Here is a 24,122-nt window from a genome sequence, read left to right as displayed (position 1 = left end):
TCTTTATGCATTTTTGGATACTAACCTTTTATTGCATATGTCATCTGCAAATATCTTCTCCCATCCAATAGGTTGTTTGTTAGTTTTGAGTGTTTCCTTCGCTGTGCAGAAGCTTTTTATTTTGAAATAGTTCCAATAGTTTATATTTGTTCTTCCAATCCATGAGCATGGAATATCTTTCTGTTTGTGTCTTCAATTTCTTCCATCAGTGTTTTATTGTTTTCAAAGTACCAGCCTTTCACTTCCTTGGTTAAGTTTATTCCTAGGTATTTTATTATTTGGGGTAAAATTGTAAATGGGATTGTTTTCTTAATTTCTCTTTCTGCTGCTTCATTATTAGTATGTATAGAAATGCGAGAGGTATCTTTACATTGATTTTGTGTCCTGCAAACTTACTGAGTTCATTTATCAGCTCTAGCAGTTTTTTGGTGGAGTCTTTTGGGTTTTCTATATATAGCATCATGTTATCTGCAAATAATGAAAGTTTTACTTCTTTCTTACCAATTAGGATGCATTTTATTTCTTTTTTGTTTGTTGCCTGATTCTGTGGCTAGGACTTCCAGTACTCTGTTAAATAACAGAGGTGAGAGTGGACATCCTTGTCTTGTTCCTGACTTTAGGGGAAAAGTTCTCAGTTTCTCACCATTAAATATGATGTTAGCTGTGAGTTTTTCACATATGGCCTTTATTAGGATGAGTACGTTCCCTCTAAACCTGCTTTGTTGAGGGTTTTTATCACGAATGGACATTCTACTTTGTCAAATGCTTTTCCTGTATACATTGAAATGATTATATGGTCCTTACCCTTTCTCTTATTGATGTAATGTATCACATTGATTGATTTGCAAATATTGAACCACTCCTGCATACCGGGAATAAATCCCATTTGTCTATATGGGTAAAGATATTTTTAATGTATTGTTGGATCCAGTTTGCTAATATTTTGTCAAGGATCTTTACATCTATGTTCATCAGATGAACTGCTTTTGGTTTTGTTATGAGGGTAATTCTGACCTCATAGAATGAATTTGGAAGTTTCCCTTCCTGTTTTGTTTTGTTTTTTCGAACAGTTTGAGTGAACTGTATATTTTAAATGGGTGAATTATATAGTATCTGAATTTAAATGTCAAAAAGCTGTTTTTTAAAAAATGGTATCCACAAGCTGTGTGTGTGGGTGTGTGGGTGTGTTTGTGTGCACACATGTGTGGCAACAGGAGAGACTGCCAATTTCTGAGAAAATGTCTGTGAGGACCAGACAAAGGTAGGGATGAGAAATGTAGCCTGTCTGCCTATTGTTCACAGGGGCCCTAGAGGAAGAAAGACATAAAACACAGTAAACACTAGAGTGACACCATAATAGTACAGGCTCCACATGTTTTTGCAAGAGGGAAGATTCCCCACCAAAAAGTTCATGCCCAGTTCTGCTTTCTGCATGTACTTTATTTTTCAAAGTCAGAGGCATGGCCAGCTCTGCCCGTACAGGCTCATGAAGGTGTGGCAACTAATGATCAAGCTGAAGCTCCCATTCCTTTCTGGAATCTCTGATGTGCTTAGGAATGCAGCACCTCACCTTTGATTATACCTCGCGGCCAGAGTCCCTGTTCCTGGAAGCACACCGCCAAATGTCAAGGTCTCAAGGTGGAGGTGATGCTGGGTCTGGGTCAAAGACGTACCTCCCTGCCCGGGAGACCTTCAACTGTCATCACCTGGGATTCTTTGGCCATAAAATGCAGATGATGATACTTCCCTTGCCTTCTCCCTAGAGCAGCATGAGAAACAAAATCCAAACAAGATAACATGTGAAAGCGTTCAGTAAACTGTGAATCACTGTCTGCCTTCGTGGAAGTTCTTCTGGATACATGTAAGAGAAACCCAATAAACACACAAAAAGGAAGGCACTGAGTTGAAGGATACTGGGCCACCTCTCAGAAACCTTGGGCAGGAAGTAAGACTGGATCCAGAAATGGAGTCTGGAGGGCTGGGACCACAGGCAGCTCACTCCCTTTGGCTCCCCTGGCTTTCATTTCTCTCTCTCTCTCTCTCTCTCTCTGCAGACTGGCTTTTGTACTTCTAGCTCACAGACCCAAATATGGTCACCCTGTGGCACTGTGATTGCACACCCTACATTCAAGCCATGAGCCCATTTATATCAGGTCCTAATTCAGATTGATTCAGCCTGGGCTGGAGGTTTACCCCTTGTCTGACGAATCACCGGTGTGGGCAGGAGTCACATGAGATGAACTCGGCCATCCTTTGGCCATCACTGTGAGGATGAGCTGGGCAGGTTCCAGGAGAGGTACCCTCTACAACCATTGTGCAAAACCTGGTGATAGGATTACAACAGTCAATGAAAGAGTAAGATTCGTTTTTAAGGGACACCTTTTGTGGTGTCCCTGTCCCTGTTGTCTTCTGTAAGTTCTAACATGTGAGCTCTGTGGAAGCTGGCCATGGCCGGGCGTTGAGGCCAAAGTTGGAGGGCCCCATCCGTGGGTGAGGCGAGGCCCATGGGGCGCCTTGGAGATCCTGCGGCTATCCTGCTCATGCTGAGGGGGTCCATGTTGCATTTCTACCAAAGTGTATTATAAATGAGAGTGGGCACAAGTCATGGAAACTCATCTCAAGCTAGCTTAAGCAAAAAAGGAGGTTATTCTGGGGCTGCCTTTTCCAGATCCCTCCATCCTTTCCGCCTGCTGCCCTGTGAGCCATTCCATTTCCAGCTCTCCACCCAGGGGCAGACCCGGCGAGTTCGGCATCCGTCTCCTCCCGTGAACCCACGGGCTGCTGATTCTTTTTTCCCTTCTTTGTCTTTCATTGCCTGTGGTCCGCCATTCCCCATTCCCCCCTTGGCCTTCCTAGCTGTGAGAGGGAGAGCAGGTGTTGAGAGCAACTTTGTTCTTTTTGAGTCAATCTCATTACGTGGAAAAGATCCAGCTCTCTCCGGGTAGCTGGCAGCTCCTCCAAGGCCGGACCACTGGGCAGGGATCCCAAGAGCAGTGTTAGTCCGTTCGGTGTCACAAGGAGCGGGGCCAGGCCGCCTCGTCCCTGCCCCCAAGAGCAGGCTGCTTTGCAAACAGATGTACAAATAATCGGATGCCTCGGACAGAAGGCCATGGTGTAAGGTGCAACTCGAGCAGGCTTGCAGAAAAGTAAAAAAGAAAATCTCCTGACCGGGCCCATGTTTTTCTGTCTCTCCCAAGCTGTAGGATCGTGGCAGTTTGGAACCATGTGCTCTGCATGAGGACATTTCTGCTCAGGACATTTCTTTTGTTCGCCACTCAGTCCTATGCCGTCCCTGGGTCTCTTCTATTCCCGCCTGCTGCTGAGCACAGGTGAGCCAGTGACTTGCCCCTGGCTAGCAGGCCTCCTCCTCCAGCTACTACCGAAGATGCTGGGGCTGGGGCTGGGAAGGGAAGGCTCAGGAGACGTATGCAGAGGGCCAGGCCTCTTCCTGGTCCAGGACCCAGCTGGGCAAACACACTGCAGTTTCCCGCAGGAGTTCAGCTTGAAGAAGCCGCAGAGGTAAACAAGCACGTGCCTAGTTCAGGGCTAGTCATTCCATAATAATAACTGGCCTCTGGTCCCGGCACTGGTCACTTCACGTGGATCGATTCCCTTCATCCTCGCAGCGCTTTGCGGTGGGCGTTTTTATCAGGTCCCTTTTACAAATGGGAAACTCAGAGCAGAGGCTGGTCCCACAAGATGCCCAGTTCCACGCGGCGGATGAGTGGCAGAGCCAGGGTTTGTACCCGGATAGGCCCCGGCCAGCGCACTGCCCCAACTCCCTCCCGAGTCACCTGCTTCTCAGGATGCAAACCAAGCACTGAGGACTCGATGGCCTCGGTCTTCGCTCTTGTTGAGCCGGTGATCGTTTGCTCGATTAAAAGATGCCTCCAGAGAGGGGAGATATTTTAAAACTCTGACCCTTGGAGAAAGTCCTTTGAGCGACTACACGTCACGACCTATCCAAAGCTCAGCGGTCAGTGCGCAAGCCTGCTATCTTCCCACGCGGGGAAGACTGGCCATTGCCACCGCCGTGAACACAGGGGGGCTGTGACCTTGGCGTGCCAGCCCGGGGGTGGGGGTCGGGGTTGGGGTGGGGGGCTGGGGAGCAGTCGGCCCTCATTTAGGCCATGCGATCTGATGGGGGGTGCTGGAAAATGAACAAAGGTGGGAATGATTCCATAGCAGCTCACTGCCGTTTACTGAGATTTAAAAATCCGTGAACATATGGTAACTGCTGGAAGCACGGAAGGGCAGTTGGAAACGTGGAGACTTCGGGGTGAGAGGGCCACTCGCGCTTCCCCACTTGGCCGCCTCATCCGCAGCCCGCAGCGCTGTTGTCCTGCTAAGCCGTCTTTGCCCCCAGATCTAAGGAGGGAAGAGAGTCCAGGACGAAGCATCCCCTTTCCCTGACCCCATCCCCCTACACGTAGGTGTACAAGCCCCGCCCCCCACCCTGTTCAGGCCGCTGGAAACAGAAATGCCAGAGATTGGGAGGCTGGCTTACCAACAGCAGAGACCTCTTTCTCACAGTCCTGGGAGCTGGGGAGTCCAAGATCAAGGTGCCGGCCCACTCCACGTCCGTGGACCGCCTGTGGACGGCCTGTCTTGTCGCTGTGCCCTCACAGACCCAAGGGCCACGGGAGCTCTGGGGGTTGCCTTGGGTAATAAGGGTGCTCCTTCCACCTGGGGGCTCCAGTCTCAGGACCCCATCCCACCTTCCAGAGGCCCCACCCCCTAGTACCATCACCTTAGGGGGCTACATTGCGACTGATGAATTTGGGGCACAGGGCACAAATACTCACCGCCAGCAGCCTCTCTGACCGGGCCCGTGTTTTTCTGTCTCTCCCAAGCTGTAGGATCGTGGTGGTTCGGACCCATGTGCTCTGCATGTGCCGCCCGCCCCACTCCATCCACAAATGACCTGTCTACGAGCACATCCAACTCCCTCTGTCCCCCCAGGCTGTCGCTGATCAAGGAGTGAGGCCACCACTTCACAGAGATTTCCCTGGTTTCTGAATCCTCTTGTCCTGGCTAAGGAGCCTTGGGAGGAGCCTCGGTTTCCTGGGTGAAGTCAGGCTCCCCCACATACCAGCCCTTTCACGTAACAAGCTACCCCACAGGGCTCAGGCCAGGCAGCAAGTTCTTGTCTCAGCACGTCTCTCTAGGAAGCCCCACGCAGAGAGTGCCAGGAAACTCTGGTGCCTTCCACTCTTTCTGTGTCACAGAATCCCGGTGCCATTCTAGGTGGCACGTGTCCAGGGAAAAGACTGTTTCTCTACTCGCTTGTAGACGATGGATGCAGAAATTGTTGGTGGGACTACTGCGAAAGGTTTTTTTTTTTTTTTTTTTTTTTTTTGCCATTCCATCCTACCTGCTTCCTGTTGTCTGGGATGTGGATTTTTTTTAAAAAATATTTATTTATTTATTTATTTATTTATTTATTTATTTATTTATGATAGACATAGAGAGAGAGAGAGAGAGGCAGAGACACAGGAGGAGGGAGAAGCCGGCTCCATGCTGGGAGCCCGACGTGGGACTCGATCCCGGGACTCCAGGATTGCGCCCTGGGCCAAAGGCAGGTGCTAAACCGCTGAGCCACCCAGGGATCCCCTGGGATGTGGATTTGATGGCTGGAGCTGCCACAGCCATACTGAGGCCATGAAGAAAAGACTGGAAGAAAGACTCGGGCCTGATTTTCCAGATTTCTTGATTGAACTAGTGATTAGCCCATCTGCCTTTCTCATGACATATGGGAGGGTGGGGAGAGCCTTTGGACGTTTAAGCCACTATAGACGGGTTTCCGTTTCTAGCAGCCAGATGCAATCCTAACTGATACACCAAATTAGAAGGTGGTTCAGTGATACTCAAAGGCCTTAGCTACAGGGAATCGAGCTCTTCTGAAGCCACAGTTCTCAGAATTTTTCCCTTTGCTGACAAGCCCTAGTGTCAATCTTCTCTGAGTTAAGTGACATCCCTTTTGGTGTTCCCAAATTTAGCTTCTTCAGTGAAAGTGAAACACGAAAGCCAGTGGGCTCCCTCCCGAGAAGCAGTTTTAGGAAAGCAAGTCATCATTTCCCTTTGACGTGTAGTCACCTGCAGAAGCCTTGCTGACACCATGGCCACGAGCTCCACGTTGAAGTTCTCCAACATCTGGCAGCTGAGATGCTACTTGCTTTTTTAAGCACAAGTAAAACCAAGCATTCAAATGTTCCCAATTTAGCCCGTTAAGCATAATGCTGGGCGCCTCTACCTTGGCCCACAGCTGCCAGCAATTCAAAGCTCTCTTTTCTACAGACATTTTTAGTGATTTTGGTCTGTGCATTCTCTTCACTCCCAACTGTGGTGGAGTCACGTTGGAGGAGCTTTTACAGGGGCCGTCACTGTGGTGTCTTACCAGGAGTAGGTGTCCAAAAGCTTTCTCTGGGGCTGGGGCAGTGGGATGGGTCCTCAGAAGAAGCCAGAAAAGGCTGCCCACAAAGCCAGAAGCCCCATTTGGTACGAACCCCCCTTTTAAAGAGCCTACGCCTCTTTGTAGCCAGGCTCTCATCTCAAGCAGCCAGTTGAAGTGGTAGTGGTGCCGTGGAGGTGGTGGTGGCAGAAATAGCAAACCTGCCTTCTTTCCGCTTCATACCTGGGTGGGCTGAGAAGCCAGGTCGGGGGGTGTTAGAACTCTGGAGCAGATGAACCCCATCCTCAAAGGCCTGCCATCATTTGTAGACCCTTTCACACCGCCCTCCCCCCCACCCCGATGATACTGCTGGGGGCCTGAGGGCTCCTAGACTACCCCTTTACCTCCCAACATTCTTTCTCCCGTCATGCTCCGGGTTAGTGCTGCCTTCTGCAGCAAATGTGTGGAATCAGAGAATATCAGCAGTAGAGGCGGCCTCAGAGATCGCCTCATCTCACTTTCTAATTGGACACATGGGTAAATTGAAGTCCATGGCGGAGAGGTGACCTGTGTCAGGGCACATCGCTGGCTGAGGTCCTGGCCCTAGGCCAGCATGTTTGGCATGGGAACAAATGATAGTGAATTCTTATATAATGTTTATTATGTGTAAGGTCCATTGCAAGATATGTGTGTGCGCACGCGCATATTTGTGCGTGCATATCTTTCCCATTTTATGCATGAAGATTATAAGGCACAGATTTAGCAACTTGCCCAAAGTCACAGCTAGTAAGTGGTAGAGGGAGGATCTGAACTCAGGCAACATGGTGTTGTTCTCGACCGCTACATCGTACTGACATACTGATGTCCTGTCCTTGACTAGTCGCCCCAGGTCTGGATGAAGGATCTTTAATAAGTTCCTTGGCCAGAGGATTACTGGCTTAATATCTTACCGCTGGAAGAGCATTTGCCAAAAACATGATAGCAACAGGTATTAAAACAACCGAAACAAAAACAGGAATAAATTCCATGGTCAAATAAATTTGCGATACTGTATTAAAGCATGTTAAACAGGCTTTTGTTTTTGTTTTACTACAGAACTTCCCAGAGCCTTTAATATGCTAGTGGACATTGTGAATACTCTTAAGAATGTCTAAAAGCATGTGCTAAAGTTTTTGGACCACAGAATCCTTTTTGATGTAATGGTGTCATCACGTATCATGAGGCCTCTGGAAACCTCCATCGAGGGAAAAAGACAGATTGGGTCTTAGGATTAGGACAATAGTTTTGACCTCAACAATGTCCAAAAGTGGCCTAAGGCCTCCCCCACTCTGGGTTCCCTGGAACATCCTTTGAGAACTACTGTCCTAGAAAATAATATTTAAAAAATAAGACTCGAAGCGCATTATCATGGGCCTAAGTCTTATCTTGCCCCTTGCAAAGGACAAGAGAGAAAAGCAAACAAAACAATGTGAATATGTGTTTTAAGAATCAGTTACTCATCCTACTAACTCCTTATTTCCTTTTTTCTCTCTTCTCTTCCCTCCTTTCTCCTTGTCATTTAAAAGTTTTGTTCCACGAGGGATTTAAGGTGGCTTACTCTTCCAGTAAGTCAACATTCTTGTTGACATGTTTAAGTAAAGTCTTGTTATTCTAGAGAGACTCCTGACCTTTTACCCTGTCCCCCAAATTCTCCTTTACTAGCATCCTACAGGTCAACCTAAAATGTCTATCATTAGCATCTGGTTTATGTGGGTAAGGCCATGTCTCTCTAGAAAGAGGTCCGAGCTCAGATGCAGTTTCAATATGGTGAGAGGTGTGAGCACACTGGGCTGCTACCTCCTCAGCGTGTGCGTGAGTCACTGAGATTAAGGAGCCCATCCAGGGGCGGAGTCCTGAAAGACAGGACGTCAGGTGGGAGGAGGAGGGCAGCGGGTACCTGCGTGGAATTCTGCTAAATGGGGTCCCGTGGTAAGAAGTAGCTGCTCTTTCCTTTTTAGGGAGATGTCGGAAGATCCATTTCATTTGTTTAACATTTTTATCTAGGCCCTGCCCTTGATCGGAGGTCATTATGTGTTTATCCTAGACCAGAGGTCTTTGAACATGATTTCAAAGCTCGGGTCAAAGCTCGCGTGGCACTTTGGATACCGCACTCAAATTCGACAGCCTGAACCAAGTGTCAAAAATGAAATGTGTTTGGCGGGTGGCCCAGGATCCTTGAGATATGGGCCCACCCCAATGTCACGTCACCTTTTGTTCACAGGGAAATCCCAGGAGGACGCTCCATCCTCCAGATGGAGAATCATAGACTGGAGGGGCCACTAAGTGTCCTCTCCCCCATGAGAACACCACCACGACTGCCTTCTATGCTTTCTCATCTCTCCCATCCTCTTGGGTTTTAGGGCTCTGGCTGTTTGTAATTGGCGAGTGAGAGGGCGTGCCTGTCTGGCGAAGCTAACACCGAATCACCAAGCTCTTTTACACGTGGCCGTTGTTGGGGACTGTATGTTGGATTCAAGCTCCAGCTGCCTGCCAGGTGAGTCCTTCGCTGTTTGGTCTTGGTTGGTGTGGTCCTTATCAAGGTAAGTGCATCCAACAAAATATCTTATAAACAACAAGACAAGTTTTTTAGTTTTTCTACAATACGTCAGTCTACACATTAGCAACATATACTCCTTTTAGGAAATTTAGAAATTGCTGATGAGAACATGGAAAAGTCATCCATAACCCTATTACCCAGGGATAACCACAGTCTGTTTTAGATCTAAAACCTCCCTGCACGTCCTTTCTCTCTCTAGCTCTGGCTTCATACCCGCTGCATACCCATGCCGAAGGGCCCAGATGGGATCCATATGTGGCCTGGTTTGGACCATTCCCCACACCCCACCCCCTGCATTGATTTGCGGCAGCGGTCTACGTAGGGAGGAGGCCAGATCTTGTGTTTGGGTTCTCAGGCCCGGAGGGTAAGTGGAGTGGACAGCCAGGGGTGCTGCTTCAGGGGTGTGTTTGATCCCGGGGTTGGGGTCGGGGAGAGGAATGCCCTCCACGGTTCTGGGTGGAATTCGGTGTGAGGACCGAACTGCAGCTCTGCTCAGACAGTGCAGGGAGGGAGGATTCTCATTCTCAGTAGTTATCGAAGCTGTTCTTTTCTGTCTTGGCACACCCTGGTCGTGGAGCGGGTCCTCAGGCGGGGAGCCCACCCTCTTGGCCCGGTGCCCAGCTCTCCAACTCACAGTTCCTCCGGGGCTCACCAGTGATGCTACTTCAGTATCCCTTTGAGATTCCTGAGTTCAGAACCTATATTTAGTTTTTCTGCACTAGAACACACATAGTAGTTAAATATGAGATCTAAGACGTCACGCACCGGCAGCCTACTACTCCATAGCAAATGTGTGGAGAGACATGAGCGTTCACGGGCGGTGATGAATCACCCCAGGTTATTAGCCTCCCACCCTCACTTCTCATTCTTCCAGTGAAGCAGGGAAGGAGTCGGGGAAAGCCAGTGTCTTTGAAGGCCAACACCAGCCGCTAGTGAGCCTCCTCTCTGCTGGCTCAGCCTCTCCCCAGGCAGCCCCTGCTGCTTTGCATGTTTATTTTGCAATTAGTCCTAGAAGGAGACTCATGGGGGAACTTTTTGCTTGGGGGGTGGGCAGAATTTATAGTTTATAACTTCTCCCCCTCTTTAGAGCACCAAGATTCTGTGGGAAGGTTTGAAAACAATAGCTCTCAGTACTCTTTGCAATGAGGCTCTTGGTACCAATCCTTGGTGACTTCAGTCGGGCCCTTGACTGCCTCTCCTGCAGCGATCGTGTCCTTTATGGTACTGTGGCCACTCACACCCCTGGCCATGCCCCCGCCTCATCATTACCAACAATTGTGCTCCCTCCGTAATTTCGATTTCAAGCATCCTGCTCTCCTGTCGCGATTCGTCCTTCCAGCCCAGTCCTCTGCCCTCTCTGATGAGGCTTCAACCCCGCTGAGCTCCACAACTGATTCCTTTCCCACCTTCACTGTTCCTCACCGCCCACCACTGTCCTCACTGCCGGCCTTCACCCCTTGGATTCTGTGGTCATCATTACCCCCCAACTCGTTGATCCACGATCGACTCCTTTTGATCCCTCTAGTCCTTCCTTGTACCTTCCTGGCAAAACCACACGCTTGGCTGAGTCTACACTCTGCCCACCACGTGTGGACCTGTCCACCCAGGTACAGCTGCCTGGCCTTTAAATTCAGCACCGCAGCTGCAGGTGGGTCCTCAGCGCTCACCTGCCCTCCTGTTGGCTCCCCTCCACCACTGTCCTCCCATTCTTCAATGATTTCGCATCTTCTCTTCCCCCTTTGAACCCCCAGTCTTCCTCACCTGGTCTTCATTCTCAACTGATGGCCTTGCTTCCTAACCCACTGAGGTAAGAGAACCATGAACCGAGAAGTTCTATGCCCCCCCCGCCCCGCTGCTGCCCAACCATACCCACCCTCATCTCTGTCCATACTGCCTTCCCGCTGAGGATGGGATGAGCTCCCCAAGCTTCTATCAGTGATACTTAGTCCTGATTGGCAGCATCAACATCACTCGGGAGATCCCCCAAAATGTAAATTCATCAGCCCTGCTCCAGACCTGCTACATCAGAATCTCTGAGGTGGAATAGGGGAATCTGTGCTTCAACTGGTTCTCCAAGTGATTTTTGTGCATGATGAAGTTTAAGAAGCACCAAGCTGGATCCTCTTCTCTCGCACCTGCTCAAGGATATCCTCTCTTGTGCATCAGTGCACTCCCTCCCCCCCCCCCCCCCCCCGCCACGGATCATTTTCTACTAGCATATAAACATGCTGGAAATAAAAGAAAAACCTCTCTTGATCCCAAATCCCACTTAGCCACCGTCCGGTTTCTCCACTTCTCTTTTTTTCTTGAACCCCCCTCAATCAGTCTTTTGCTCCCACCAGACCCCAAAACTGATCTTGCTAAGGATGTGATGGTAGAAATTGGCCAGATGGTCTCACAAAACTGTTTCCTCTCCCTGGGCACACAAATAATGGTGTTTCCCCGACTTCTTTGCATCTAAATGAGGCCATGTGGCTAGTTCTTGCCATAGGAACATGGGTGGGGGTAATGTGCCAGCTGTAGGCTGAGGCATTTGGGCATGGGAGCCTTCCATTTGACTACCCCTTCCCTTTCCAAGATGACCCTTGAAGCCACACACTGAAGATGGAGAGAAGTTGAGTACCCAAATCACCACATGGAAGACCATCTAGCAAACACTTGATTGGACTCTAACATGAGAGATAAATAAGTTTTTATTGTGTTAATGCACTGATTTGGTGATTATCTCTTAATAGGAATAAGCCTAGCTTAATAAAATTACCAGTGAGCTCCAAATTTCTAAATCCAGTAGTGAATTCTCAGTTATTTTCATGTAAGACCAAGTAGCAGCACTTAGCAAAGTCGATCAGTGGTTCTTTCTTGAGAAATTTTCTCCACATGCTCGTTCTTTCTTCCTTCCTTCCTTCCTTCCTTCCTTCCTTCCTTCCTTCCTTCCTTCTTTCTTCCTTTCTTTCTTTCTTCCTTTCTTTCTTCTTTCTCTTTATTCTTAACTCCCTCTAATAAATCCTTGGCTCATCTTCCCTTGTGTTAGCTCACCCCAGAGCTCAGTCCTTGTACCTTTCTCTATTAGCACTCACTTTTCTGGTAATATCATTCTTGCTCTTGGCTTTAAATATCTTCTCTACAGAGATATGCCCAAGTTGACATCTCTTGCCTGGCCCCAAGCCTTGCTAATCCAGTGGCCTGCTAAACCTCTCCACTTGACATCTAACAAACACCCCAGACGTAGTGTGTCCAAAACCACTCTACTGACGCCTTTCATCCTGCTTCACCCACAATCTTCCTCTTCTCAGAAAAAAATGCTAACTCTGTTCTTCCAACTGCCTAAGCCAAAAGCCATGGACTAATCCTTGATTCTGTCTCTCATTTCCCACATTCCATTATGATCAATTCCTATAGGTATTACTTTAAAAATACCCAGTTCTTCCCCTTGCCCCATGGTGCTCCATCATGGTGCAAGCCACCACCATCATCTCATCTATGTTCTTGCACGGTCCCCTAATATATTCCCTGCTCACATTCTTGCCTGCCGACATTCTGTTCTCAGCAGAACAGCCAGGAAGAGCTTTATAAACATAAATCAAATTATCTCATTTTTCTGTTCCAGCCTCTCCCCCTCCCCTGACACTCAGTGTTTTCCCAGATCCAGTATGAAAACTGAAGTTCTTAAAATGGACCTGAGGCCCTGCATTAAGCTGTCTCCCCATTACCTCTCTGACTTCATCTCTGACTCCGTCCTTGGCTTGCTCCATTCCTGTAACGCTATCTTCTTTGCTGTTTCATGCACGCTCTTGCTCGGAACATACTTGGCCAGAGAGTTGTCGCTCACTGTGTCGCTTCCTTCAGACCTCCAGTCAAGGTCACCTTAATGGTGTTGCCTTCCCTGATTCAAACTCATGCTCACCCACACCTACACTCCCTGTGCCTCTTAGCACTTACCACTACCTGGCATACCCTATATTCAGTTATTTATTTGTTGATTATTTCCCCACTTCCACCAGAATGTAAGGAGAGCAGGAACTTTGTTTATTTGGTGTCCCCAGGACATGGAACAATGTTAGGCATACAGTAAATGTTCAGTAAATAATTGTAGAATGGGTGAAAGGATGAATAGCTAAATGGCCAGCTATAGCCTTATTGGCTCAGGTGAGGAAGCAAACCTCACCAATTAAATTTTGCATGTATGCTTCATTCCTGGTGAATCTGGAGCCCTTTCTTGCTCTCCCAGAAAATTTTGTCTTAAGAATCTTGTCTTCAAAGCCTCTTATATATTCTACATTGAGTTGTCCTGGGAGACTTGTCTATCTTCTCCTAGAGTTGGCCTCACAGTGCTTGGTGACATCCTGTGTGAATCTCCAGCACAGATTCTTGCTCATGAGGCTCCAGGGCTCCATTTTACACCAAAGGGAGGGGAGGTGGAGGGATGGGGTGGGAGGTGCTCATCCCTCAACCTGTTCTACGGGGAGTACCTTGAGATCTGACCAGGGGAACAATGGGTTCTACTTTTGAAAAAGTGCAGATAAAAAATCATGAAACCTTCAGAAGACAGGATGGAGATTTGGAGGTCAATTCAGTCACAGTCTTAAGGAGAGATGAGCAAGACTGGGCAGGTTTCTAGGAGGTGCTGCTTCCTGCCCCCCTCCCTGCCCCCTGCCACTCTCCAGCACTGTCTCTGGGAAAGATTGTTGGAACCAGAAAACGCACATGCTTGGTTGATGAAAAGCCTGTTTATTCCTAGTACACTGGACACTTTGTTCAGGAATAGTTCATCCATTTGAAAATATTGCCCTTGTAATGGTGCCAAGGTCGTTGCCTGCTGGGGTTATCAGCAGAGTACGTGCCAGCTCTGACTGGGGTATTTTAATAGGTGTATCATTTCCCTGCCAAAGTGACTACAGAACATTGCATAGCTAATTTGTATTCAGTGCTCTCCCTGCATGCATTCTTAATATTCAGTTTTTGTTGGGACTTTAAGAGAAAGAAATGAATAAATAGGTTAGGATACAATGAACTGCTTTAGAAAGGAATTTTAAGTGGTACTGAGTCATTTTGGAGGTCTCTGTACCCATTTGATAACAATAAACTTTGCAAAGCACTGGATACTTTTCCAAAAAAAATTATATTCATTATTTCCCTTTGATGCTCCATTCAACCCTGTAAAGTAGGGTGGAGTGGTCTCCTATTTTAGGTGAGAAAACTGAGATAAATAGAAATTAAATGGCTGTGTCAAACAAGGTCAGGGAATTTAAGATGGTGGAATGTGCAGTAGGGCCCAAGTCTTTTTTTTTTTTTTTTTAATAGATTTAACCCATTTATTCATGAGAGACCCAGAGAGAGGGAGAGACAGAGACACAGGCAGAGGGAGAAGCAGGCTCCATGCAGGCAGCCCAACGCAGGACCCAATCCCAGGACCCCAGGATCACACCCTGAGGCAAAGGCAGACACCCAACCACTAAGCCACCCAGACATCCCAGGGCCCAAGTCTTTCAATGCCTAGATCACATCATGTCTGTCCCATTGCAGCAAGTTAGGCAGATACAGGGTGGTCCACGGAAGAGAAGGATCTGACTGGGTTTGGTCAGAAACAACCCTTGAAGTCTAGAAGTGAAAGTGCACGGAAAGCTACTTTGTTATTCACTATAGACCTCTGTGTCAGCCAACACAAGGTAATAGATACAGATCCTTGTCCTGAAATCTGTGTGGAGACCCCACCTGCTGAGTGGATGATGAGTATCCACTCAGGTACAGCAAGGCCTGTGGGAGGTAAGCAGCCCCATGGCACTGTGGGAAAAATCTCCACGCTGGGCTTCAGGAGACTGGAATTCCAGTGCCAGTTCACAGCCCTTAGGTCAGCTGTGTGACTTTGAGCAAACCCCACATAAGACAAATCTGATCTCATCTGCTCACCGCCCTGGTTTATTTAGCCAACTTTTATTGCAATGTATTTATGGCTGGAAGATAGAAATAAAAGGCAGGCCCACCAAGTCTGCAAATGCCATGCAGCCAGAAAGTGTAGCTAATAATGACACATGATGGCTCAGGTTTCTAGGAGATCTTGAGACTGGTTGGAACATTGGGATAAAACCTCCAAGGCAAATGGGCAGAACCATACTCAGGCTGAACAATAATTGCATCAGTGGCAGCATGTGTTCTTGATCTACAACTTTCTTCCTCTTGGAAAGGATTAGGGAAAGCTAAAGTCATACGCTTGGACTGGAGAATGTTGATGAGTTTTGGTTGACTGGAGGCTCAGTGTGACTGGAGTTGACAAAGGTAGTGCAACCATAGGCTCTATGACAGAGGTGTAGGGCCTAGGGAAGGGCTCACCTTGAGTTTGCACGTATAGCCCTGTGAGCACTGGGCTCCAAAAGAATGCTCTTTGAGAGAATCATTGACAAATTGGAGGGAAATACTCCCTGGGGGGACTCGATGGTGGTCTTGATATAATTGAATGGTCAGGAAGATGGAAAAATGCAGAGTCTACGTGGAGAGGTGCAGGATCAGAGCTAGGCCAGTGAATGGAAACTAGAGGGATGCAGAGTTTAGTTGTAAAGGTGGGGGCAGGAGGCCTGGTGAGGCAGTGAGCTCCTTCCCATCAGATGTGCAACAGCCTGACTTCCTGGCAGGGACTGGCATGCGGCTGCCCGTACCACGTGGGTTTGGAGCTAAGGGAGGTCACTTGACTGGCACCGGCAATGAGGGAAATGAGAGAATGTGTGTGACACAAAGTATAAATGTCCTTTGCAAGCTGCACCGTTGGAGAGAGGAGCCATAGAGGCTGCTGCACCTGCCTTCTTCAACACACACTTTCCATTATTCCTCGCTAGTCTTAGAGTCCGTCGCTATGCTCTGCGCGTCCCTCTGAACATGTCTGGAGACAATAATGTTGCTTAGACAAGACTTTCGAGTCTTGTTTTATTTCCATTTCACCGCTGAGGACGTTGAAGTTCCAAAATCTTCAGGGCAGGGGAGGAATTTGGAGGCAGCTCTTACAAGAGCTCACCCTTGAGCGTGAGGCCCTTCCAAGTAAATCGAGTAAGCTGGAAGCTTTGTGAATGGGAATTTAGTGGGGCATCCTTTCTGTAAGGGAGGGGGAGAAGGAAGGGTTGAGGTTTGGCTGTTTTCTTTTTCTTTTCAGAGGTGTTTTTTGTTTTGTTTTGTTACCTAATAGATCAGCTGAACAAGTGTGGAGAAAAGAAATGCACCTTTCAAACAGAACTACTGAGGTGCATGAGTAATGAGCTGAAAGCTCTTGGCACAATGAAGCTCACCTCTTAGGCGGAGAACGCTGTGGAAGTGATGCCCAAAGCTTCGGGGTGAAACCAGATAGGCTTCTGCCCATGGCACCATCCGGAGGGTGTATTTGCATTTTGGTAGGAAAATATCTGCGGCATGCACACCCATGCTGTTTGTTCCTCATCACCCACAGTTGGGTTTCATCTGGACTCCCTCCCACCCCTAGCCCATCATCCCTCGCTCTAAGAATTGCTCCTACCCACCCCCCCCACCCTCCAGCCAAGGATGTGGTTCTGAGCCACCCAAAGGCCCTGCCCCACCGTTGACTGCAGAGAGCCCACCTACAAACTGGGCTGGACCAAGCAGAGGCTGTGTCCCGGCAAGTGGCATTAGGCCAGGCCAGGCAGGTGGCCGGTGGCTGGCTGGAGCTGGGCGTCATTTGGAGCCGGGCTTGAACCAGGCCTTTCTGACCTGTGCCTTCTACCAAACAAAAACCTCCCACTCAGGTATAAGAGCTAAGAGAGAGCCTCATGTGGATGTGGGTGCCCCCCTCCTTCCCCTCAATAACTGTGAATTCCCTGAGATGTGATTGCTAAGAGTGAGCTTGTTTAATCCCACCACAATAAGAACCGGGTGCTCTTGGGATTTATTACCCTCCTTGTCACAGGAAGTAGACGTAGGTGGTTTTGAGTTCAAACTGATAGTCACGAGCAGGTGTTAGAACCTCGAATTGTGTTTGAGACATGCTGTTTTCTTAACCTTTGAGAGGTTAGGGGTCAGGGGCTGTGTTAGTGACTAATCTCACAGGGCTCCTCAAGGGCTTCTTTTGAGGTTTTTTTTTTCTTTTTAAGTGCTAGGCATGCTTATAGGGCTGAAGCTCAGTATTTGGAATCAGATAATAATGCCTTACTCTTGTTTTTAATTTTACGAAACACTAAGACTCATTCTGGGATTGAAGGTCTTTTATATTTTCAAGACAATGGTGTATCAGCAAGAAATCGCATTGGCTATGAGTAACAAAGACCTGAAAAACAGAGACAGAAAAAGAGGTTTTATTTCTTCTGTCAAACAGAAACCTTAGGGTGGCATCCAGGGCTTGGTATGGTAGCTTCACGGCCCAGTTTCCTTCCATCTGCCATCCTTAGCATGTGGTTTCCATCCTCATGGACATCAGATGGCTACCGGAATGCTGGCCATCAGGTCCGCATCGCAAATGGAAAGGGGAAGAGCCAAGAGCACGCTGTGCATGCCAGTTAGTTGGGTCCCACCCAATAGCTTCTACTTATATCCCATTGGCTAGATTTAGTTCCATGGTCATCTGGCAAGGGAGGTGGGAATGTGGAAGTCCTAAGCCTGGCTCATTGCTGCCTCAGACAAAATTACAGTTCCATTAGCAGAAAAGAAGTGAGGAGGGGGTGTCCAGCAGTCTGTGCTCTATGTCTAAAGAAACATTTCGATGAGAAACGTCCTATTGGGTTAATATTTTATAGTCAAAACCTGTTCGAATTTCACATGAATTTTTCACATAAAAATTGTAAAATTGTTGTAAAATCTCTGGTAGGGTTTCTAAAGCTGACTTACCATCATTTCAAATGAGAGCCATACACTGGCTTCTTTTTCTTCTTCTTTTTTTAGATTTTATTTATTTATTTATTTATTTATTTATTTATTTATTTATTTATTTATTCATGAGAGGCAGAGGCAGAGACAGAGGCAGAGGGAGAAGCAGGCTCCCCACAGGGAGCCCGATGTGGGACTCGATTCCGGGACTGGGATCACACCCTGAGCCGAAGGCAGGCGTTGAACCACTGAGCCACCCAGGCGTCCCCATATGTTGGCTTCTTAATCATCCTACCCACAAGGCTCTTATCTGCCGATCCCTCAGACCCAAAGCCATAGTTTGCTCTTTTTTTAACCCTTTGTCCTTCATGTTCGACCACCCACAAATGTTATCTGCCTACTATCCAGACCATGTCTTCAATCTGTCTGTTCCTTTCCAGCCCAACCACCAGTCCCAGTGGACATCTACTCAGTCAGATACTGTGCTCGGCTCTGCATACGCAAAGATCATTAGGACACTTGGCCTTGGGCTCCCATTCTGGGTCACACACTTGTACCAGTCAGTCTAGGAGTTAATCTTCCTGATTCCACTTCCACACCTGCCACCCCTTGTGCATGCAACTCTTACTCAGACACTTCTTCCCCCAAGATGTGATCAAAGATCTTTTTTTTTTCCCCAGATGTTCCACAGCCTGCATCCATTGTAGTTATGAGTCTTAGTTACCCCTGGCCATGTGGAGATAGGGCAGGTTCTAGGAAGATCCTGGTCGAGCCACTTCCTGGCACTGTGACCTTCGGCAAAATCTCTGGCTGCAGAGTGGTGTGTGTGAACAATGGTGACGGGCAGCAAGGAACACTTGAGTGAACTTGTCAGAAATAGGAATAGCAAGAAAATTTGAAAGAGCCTCCTGTTTTAAGAAGGTACTTGACTACCTTTGGATCAATTCAGAGAGGCTTCAATGACTCTTAAGAGGATTAGGCCAGAGGACTTCAGTGAAACTTCTGTGCTTTTGTTTTCTAGGGTGGAAACACTTGACAAGCGTTACATACAAACAACACTTAAGGTGGAATAAGAGCTTTTCAATGATCTATCCAAGGCCCATACTACAATTGAGCATCTCTTAAGAGCTTTAGAGTCTATAAACATTTTCAAAATATTTCATTTAACCTTCACAATGATCTAAATGCTTGAAAAATCCTACCTTTTATGATGTCTCTATAAGAAGCATCGCCAAGATCCTCGACAGCCATTCAAAAGGATGAAGTCTCTAGACCTGTCGCCTTCTTCCTCTTTTATATGACTCTTTTTAGAGAGATTGCCTGGAAAGGGGTAAAGTGAACATCCTCAGCCCTGTTTGCAATTGTGGACATTGAGGCTTAGTGTGGTGAAGTGAGTTTTTTGGAATTACGGCAGAGTAGTAAGTGGCAGAGTTAGAGCACGAAATCCAGTCATCTGACTCTCATTCTGTTAGATAGGGAGAAAAAGGGAGATGGTGACAATGAGGGAATAAAGCCATGTCAACCTCCTGCTGTTGCTGCTGCTCCTGTTCCAACTCTTGCTAAGACTTCAGAGTAACAGGAAGAAGGGAACACACGGGTAGGGACATGCTACTGTTGCAAGAGCTACATGTGTGTCCTGGAGAGGATGGGAGTAAAGCACATGGCAGTGTGAAGCGAGTGGGGTCACAGATCCAGAAGCAGGATCATGGGAATGGCTTTAGAGGACCAAAGCAGGAAGACAATGATCTTCCAAGTAACGTTAGGCAATATAGATTTAGAGACTGGATTTGGCCAGAGAAGTGGACACCTGTTCTTTCCATTGCCCAACATCAGTTCACTTTCTCCTGATGACCACATCCTAACTTCCTGCTTGGGAACTACCACTAACTCCATTCTCAGTCTATGGATTTTTGGAGGAACTGTATCTAGCCCTGGCCTGGGAATCGGGGAACTAACCTGGGCTTAGGTTAGTCACTCTGTCAAATGTCCCTGGGCAAAGTGATTGGTTTAGGAATGGGCAGTGACCCAATTAGAGCCAAGGAGATTTTTCCCAGATATACCAGGAAAAGACATTCCTCTTTGGTTGGATGTGGACCCGGAAGGGTATCGTTCAGGGAGTTGCTGACAGCCATCTTATGTCATTAGACTGTTTAAAAATGGCTTTACTGTTCTACATGAAGCAGAAGAGAGATGGAGGTAAAATTGGATCCTGATACACTTCATTTAATATCTTGCATACAATGATCTTCCTCCTGAAATTTTCAGTTATATGAGCAAAAAAAAAATTTTTTTTGTTTATTTGTTTAACCCAGTTTGGGTCTTATTTCAATTGCAGTCAAATGGTTCCTGCTTCGTAAAGTAAGATTTTCGCTCTACATAAACTATCCACAGAGTGTTTGTCATATAGATTTCTTATAATAAAACAACTTCTTCTTCTTCTTTCTTCTTCTTCTTTCTTCTTCTTCTTTCTTCTTCTTCTTCTTCTTCTTCTTCTTCTTCTTCTTCTTCTTCTTCTCCTTCTCCTTCTTCTTCTTCTTCACTGAATTGTATCGGGAAGGTTTGCAAAGGGCTTCTGCTTCTGGCTATAAGGGAGTGGCTCCTAACAGACTATCTTCCTGTCAAGAACCATAAAAGCTGTCCTTGAAATTACAGCTGTTTGACAGCATGGAGAAGTGCTGAGGCAACCAGGACTGGAGGGGGATTGGACTTCTGAGAGAATGAAGTACAATTCTAGATATAATTCTAATAATTATCAGTGGTCGGTGGCACGCTTCACTGAGTTAAGGAACATGGTAGAAAGCATGCTTTGGTGGAGGGGTAAAATAATGAGTTAGGTTTGGGGCATATTGATTTTGAATTGTCATTGGGACCTCTTATTAGAGATGTAGGACTAGGGATGAAGAGAGAAATCAAAGCAGAGATATAGACTTGGGGTTGCCACGTATATGGGACATACATATTAGGTGCCTCCTCAGACAAATGACAACACACTAGATTCTGGCTCCTCCTGACACTTCCAGACTCAGATGAAATGGCTCATTATAACTCATGGGCCCTGGCCTTCCAAACAGCCACCAAAGAGGCCAATGATGTAATCTGAAAGTGTAGGGGAGCTAACTCCCCATGGAGTGAATGAGGACCAAGGGGCAATACGAGAGCAGAGGGATTGCCTATGTCTTGTGAACTGATGCAAGGTATAGTGTATCCAGATAGCCCATTTGGAAATATCCATGTGGCCAAGTAGACATATTTGCTATAACCTGTGTGTCTCTTCACAGTTCATTGTGAAGCAATGACTAGTGTGGTGATGTATCATCTTGCATTTGCTTCCCATTCTTCCCTGCCTCACTTCCCAAATAAAGCATTGGTATTTAATCCTTGCCTCAGGCTCTGTTTTTGAACAGACCTAAGCAAAGACCACAACTGGTAGATGGTAGTTGAAGCCAAGGCTATTGATGAGTAAGTAGAGTATGAAGAGAGGTGAGCCTCACAAAAACCATAAGAAATATCATTAGATGAGGCAAAAAGAGGAACCAGAGAAGAAGACCAACACAGAAAAGTCAAAGATACAGGAAGAGCCCATCTTTAGGGTGGTGAGCTCTTTCTCATTGGGTGCAATTAGCAAAGTCTAAGTCATGGCTCATGGATAATGTACATGGTAATAGGGAAATTGAGGACCAACTGCTCCATGCTTGTCTTGTGTATTTCTTTTTTTTTTTTAGTTGTTATGTATCTTCTCTTTGGTTGTTTAACGTAATTCTTTTTGAGATTAAAAAAATTACATTTGTCTCAAATAGATAAAAGATATAAGTCCTCACCAGCTTTAGGACTCTTATTAAAGTGGATCAGGTTAATAATGTGATTTGGTGTCACTGGAATCAAAGGCCCCCATCATCCAAATGGCAATGTCCCTCCCTCCCTTGCATGGCTCTAGGAACCCTTGAGCAAGAAGAGGAGTGGATCACATAAAATTTCTGCCACTGCCAGAGTCCCAACCATTCCTCTGCTATAGCTGAAACCTTCCCTTTCTTTCATCATTTTGGTTAGTCTGTTGATGCCACCTGCTTCATCTACCTCTATGCCTTTGTTAACTCTTTCCTCTCTATCAATGGGGATGTTGGTCACTAGCACTTGAAACCTCAGCAGCTGCCTGCAGATGTCGGGTACAGCCAGGCTCTGTCTACCTGTCATTTGGATATCTACTGCAGAGATTAGCACATGGTCAGTGCTTGATAATGCCCATTAAACGAAGTATAGAGTGAGACAAACAAAGTAATAATAATGGATGGGAAGTTGGTGTGGGTATAGCAAATGTAGCAGTCGTGGAATCATGGAGAGAGGAAACACTGCATCTGTAAATTTTAGCAAAAGATACATAATCCTAATGTCAAGGAAGAAAGAAGCCTGGCAGGTTTGAGGAAAAAATTAATGAAGGTGAAGCCACTGAGGCTCTGAAGCCAGTCCAACACATTGGACTGGAGGCAAGTTATACACTTTTGCAATGACTCTGGCCTTTTACCTTGTGTAACTCCACTTAAAATTTCTGTCCCTGTGTTTTGTAGATATTTTGAGAATAAGAATGATCTTGGATTTGTTATTTGTGAATAGGCAATATATTTTACTTTTTCAGTTTTGGCATTTTGGCTTACCAAGTGCCACAAAAACTACCACTACAGTTGAGTTACCGGTACTGACAGCTAGCGTTAATAAGCAGCTATATAAGTTTGTGAGAATGGATGTGATTGTGTGTGATGGTGTATGAGAGAGAGAGAGAGAGAGAGAGAGAGCCTAGTGATAGGCCATGCCAATGTGGTGAATTTAAAACATGTTTGAAAATTCTTTGATGTTTGTCCCATTGAGAGTTAGAGTGACTATCTTTCCTTGAATCTGGGCCTTTGTGACTAGTTCATCAACTTTAGTGGCTGATTGGCCAATAGGGTAAGGCCAAAATTACACTCTGTGTCTTTTGGCGCTAGGCCATAAAAGGCAATGCAGCTTCTGCTCGGTTCCCTTGGGATTCTTGCCTTTGGAGCTCTGAGCTGCATTAAGAAGTCCAAGGTCATCAAGCTGTGAGGAAATCCCAGCCACATTGAGAGCCCAGATGTAGGTGTTCTAGCTAACAGGCCCAACTGAGGGCCCACTGGACACATGAGTGAAGATGCCTCCAGATGGTTTCTACCCCAAATTGCTGAGTTGCTCCACCTCCAAGGCATTCCAGCTGAGATTATAGACATTTTGAGGTGGAAACAAGCTATTGTTGCCTGGCCTTTTCCAAATCCCTGACCCACAGAATCTTTACCACAGTAATTGTCTTTTACTGCTGAATTTTGGAATAGCTTGTTACCCAAACGTAGATATTTAAACAGAACTTTTATCAGAACGTGGTTTTCAGTAACTACTCTAATCATGAACAAACAGTTGCTTTTATGTTTCAAATACATCTGATGGTTTTTAAATAAAATGATGTCAATTTCAGTGGATTCTCAAATGGAAATCTCCTAAATACAATATTCCTTCCAGGGCCTCTACCCAAAATAGCCAAATATGTGTACACTTGTATTGTTTATATAAACATTACTCATGAGTCTGAAGTATACACATAACATATTCATACCCAATTTTTAAGTAAGTGTTCTGCATTTTTATTTAGGCTCAGAGGGTGTTTATTGTGATCTCGTATGATGCCTGCGGTGAGGGAGGCTAATAGGCTAGTTCCTGTGGAGGCAGAACAGAAATAGCTCAAGAAATGAATGTAGGGGAGCTGGTATGGAAGGCAAGAGGCAGAAAGCAGGGAGGAAAACATCCCCGTGGTTAGAAATGGCCAGACTTAACTAGATATCAAAGTAAAATATCCCAATGAGATATGGATAAATGTATATATGCGAACCACACGTGTCTTTGAAACTTGAAAACAAAGAGACAGGTAAAATCATACAAAACAAAGACAAATAACAGAAAAATGGGATCGACATCCCAAATATCAAACCAGGTTGAATTTAAGGCAACAAGCATTAAGTTCAACATTAAATTAACCATTGGAAACAGAGCATGCTGTGTTAGAATGATAAATGTGTAGATCACAATGGACATTTAACAATTATAAATATGTAGTAAATAATATACCACAGATTCATGAAGCAAAGTCTACTGAACATAAAGAGAATTGAAGGAAAAATATTAATGGTAGGAGATTTTAATTTTTTTTTTTATATCTGGGCCCAGACAGGTACATAAAAATAAAAATAGTAGAGTCCTAAATAACATAATTAGTAAGATAGAGCTCATGAATATATATTCAAACACTGTATTAGAGAAGACATCTTCTTTGAAGTACCCATG

General features: G+C 46.3%; 2 long non-coding RNA genes across 3 annotated transcripts; one reads left to right on the top strand and one right to left on the bottom strand.

Moving 5' to 3' along the window:
* Window positions 1-4,092: 4,092 nt before the first annotated feature.
* LOC140636540 (uncharacterized) lies at window positions 4,093-5,129 on the bottom strand. Its single transcript, XR_012033743.1, has 3 exons — window positions 4,806-5,129; window positions 4,508-4,592; window positions 4,093-4,368 (listed from the first exon to the last, which is right to left on the bottom strand). It is a non-coding gene; the product is annotated as an uncharacterized lncRNA (long non-coding RNA).
* Window positions 5,130-8,519: 3,390 nt separating this feature from the next.
* Window positions 8,520-11,770, top strand: LOC140636537 (uncharacterized). Of its 2 annotated transcripts, XR_012033739.1 has the most exons (4): window positions 8,520-8,924; window positions 9,187-9,351; window positions 10,739-10,794; window positions 10,947-11,166. It is a non-coding gene; the product is annotated as an uncharacterized lncRNA (long non-coding RNA). The 2 variants fall into 2 exon arrangements; XR_012033740.1 differs by lacking the exons at window positions 10,739-10,794; window positions 10,947-11,166 and adding an exon at window positions 11,566-11,770.
* The last annotated feature ends 12,352 nt before the right edge of the window (window positions 11,771-24,122 follow it).

Source organism: Canis lupus, chromosome 7 (genome assembly GCF_048164855.1).
Source record: "Canis lupus baileyi chromosome 7, mCanLup2.hap1, whole genome shotgun sequence".
NCBI lineage: Eukaryota > Metazoa > Chordata > Mammalia > Carnivora > Canidae > Canis > Canis lupus.
The sequence above is the reverse complement of the archived record's forward strand: the minus strand, read 5'-3'. Positions and strand labels throughout refer to the sequence as shown.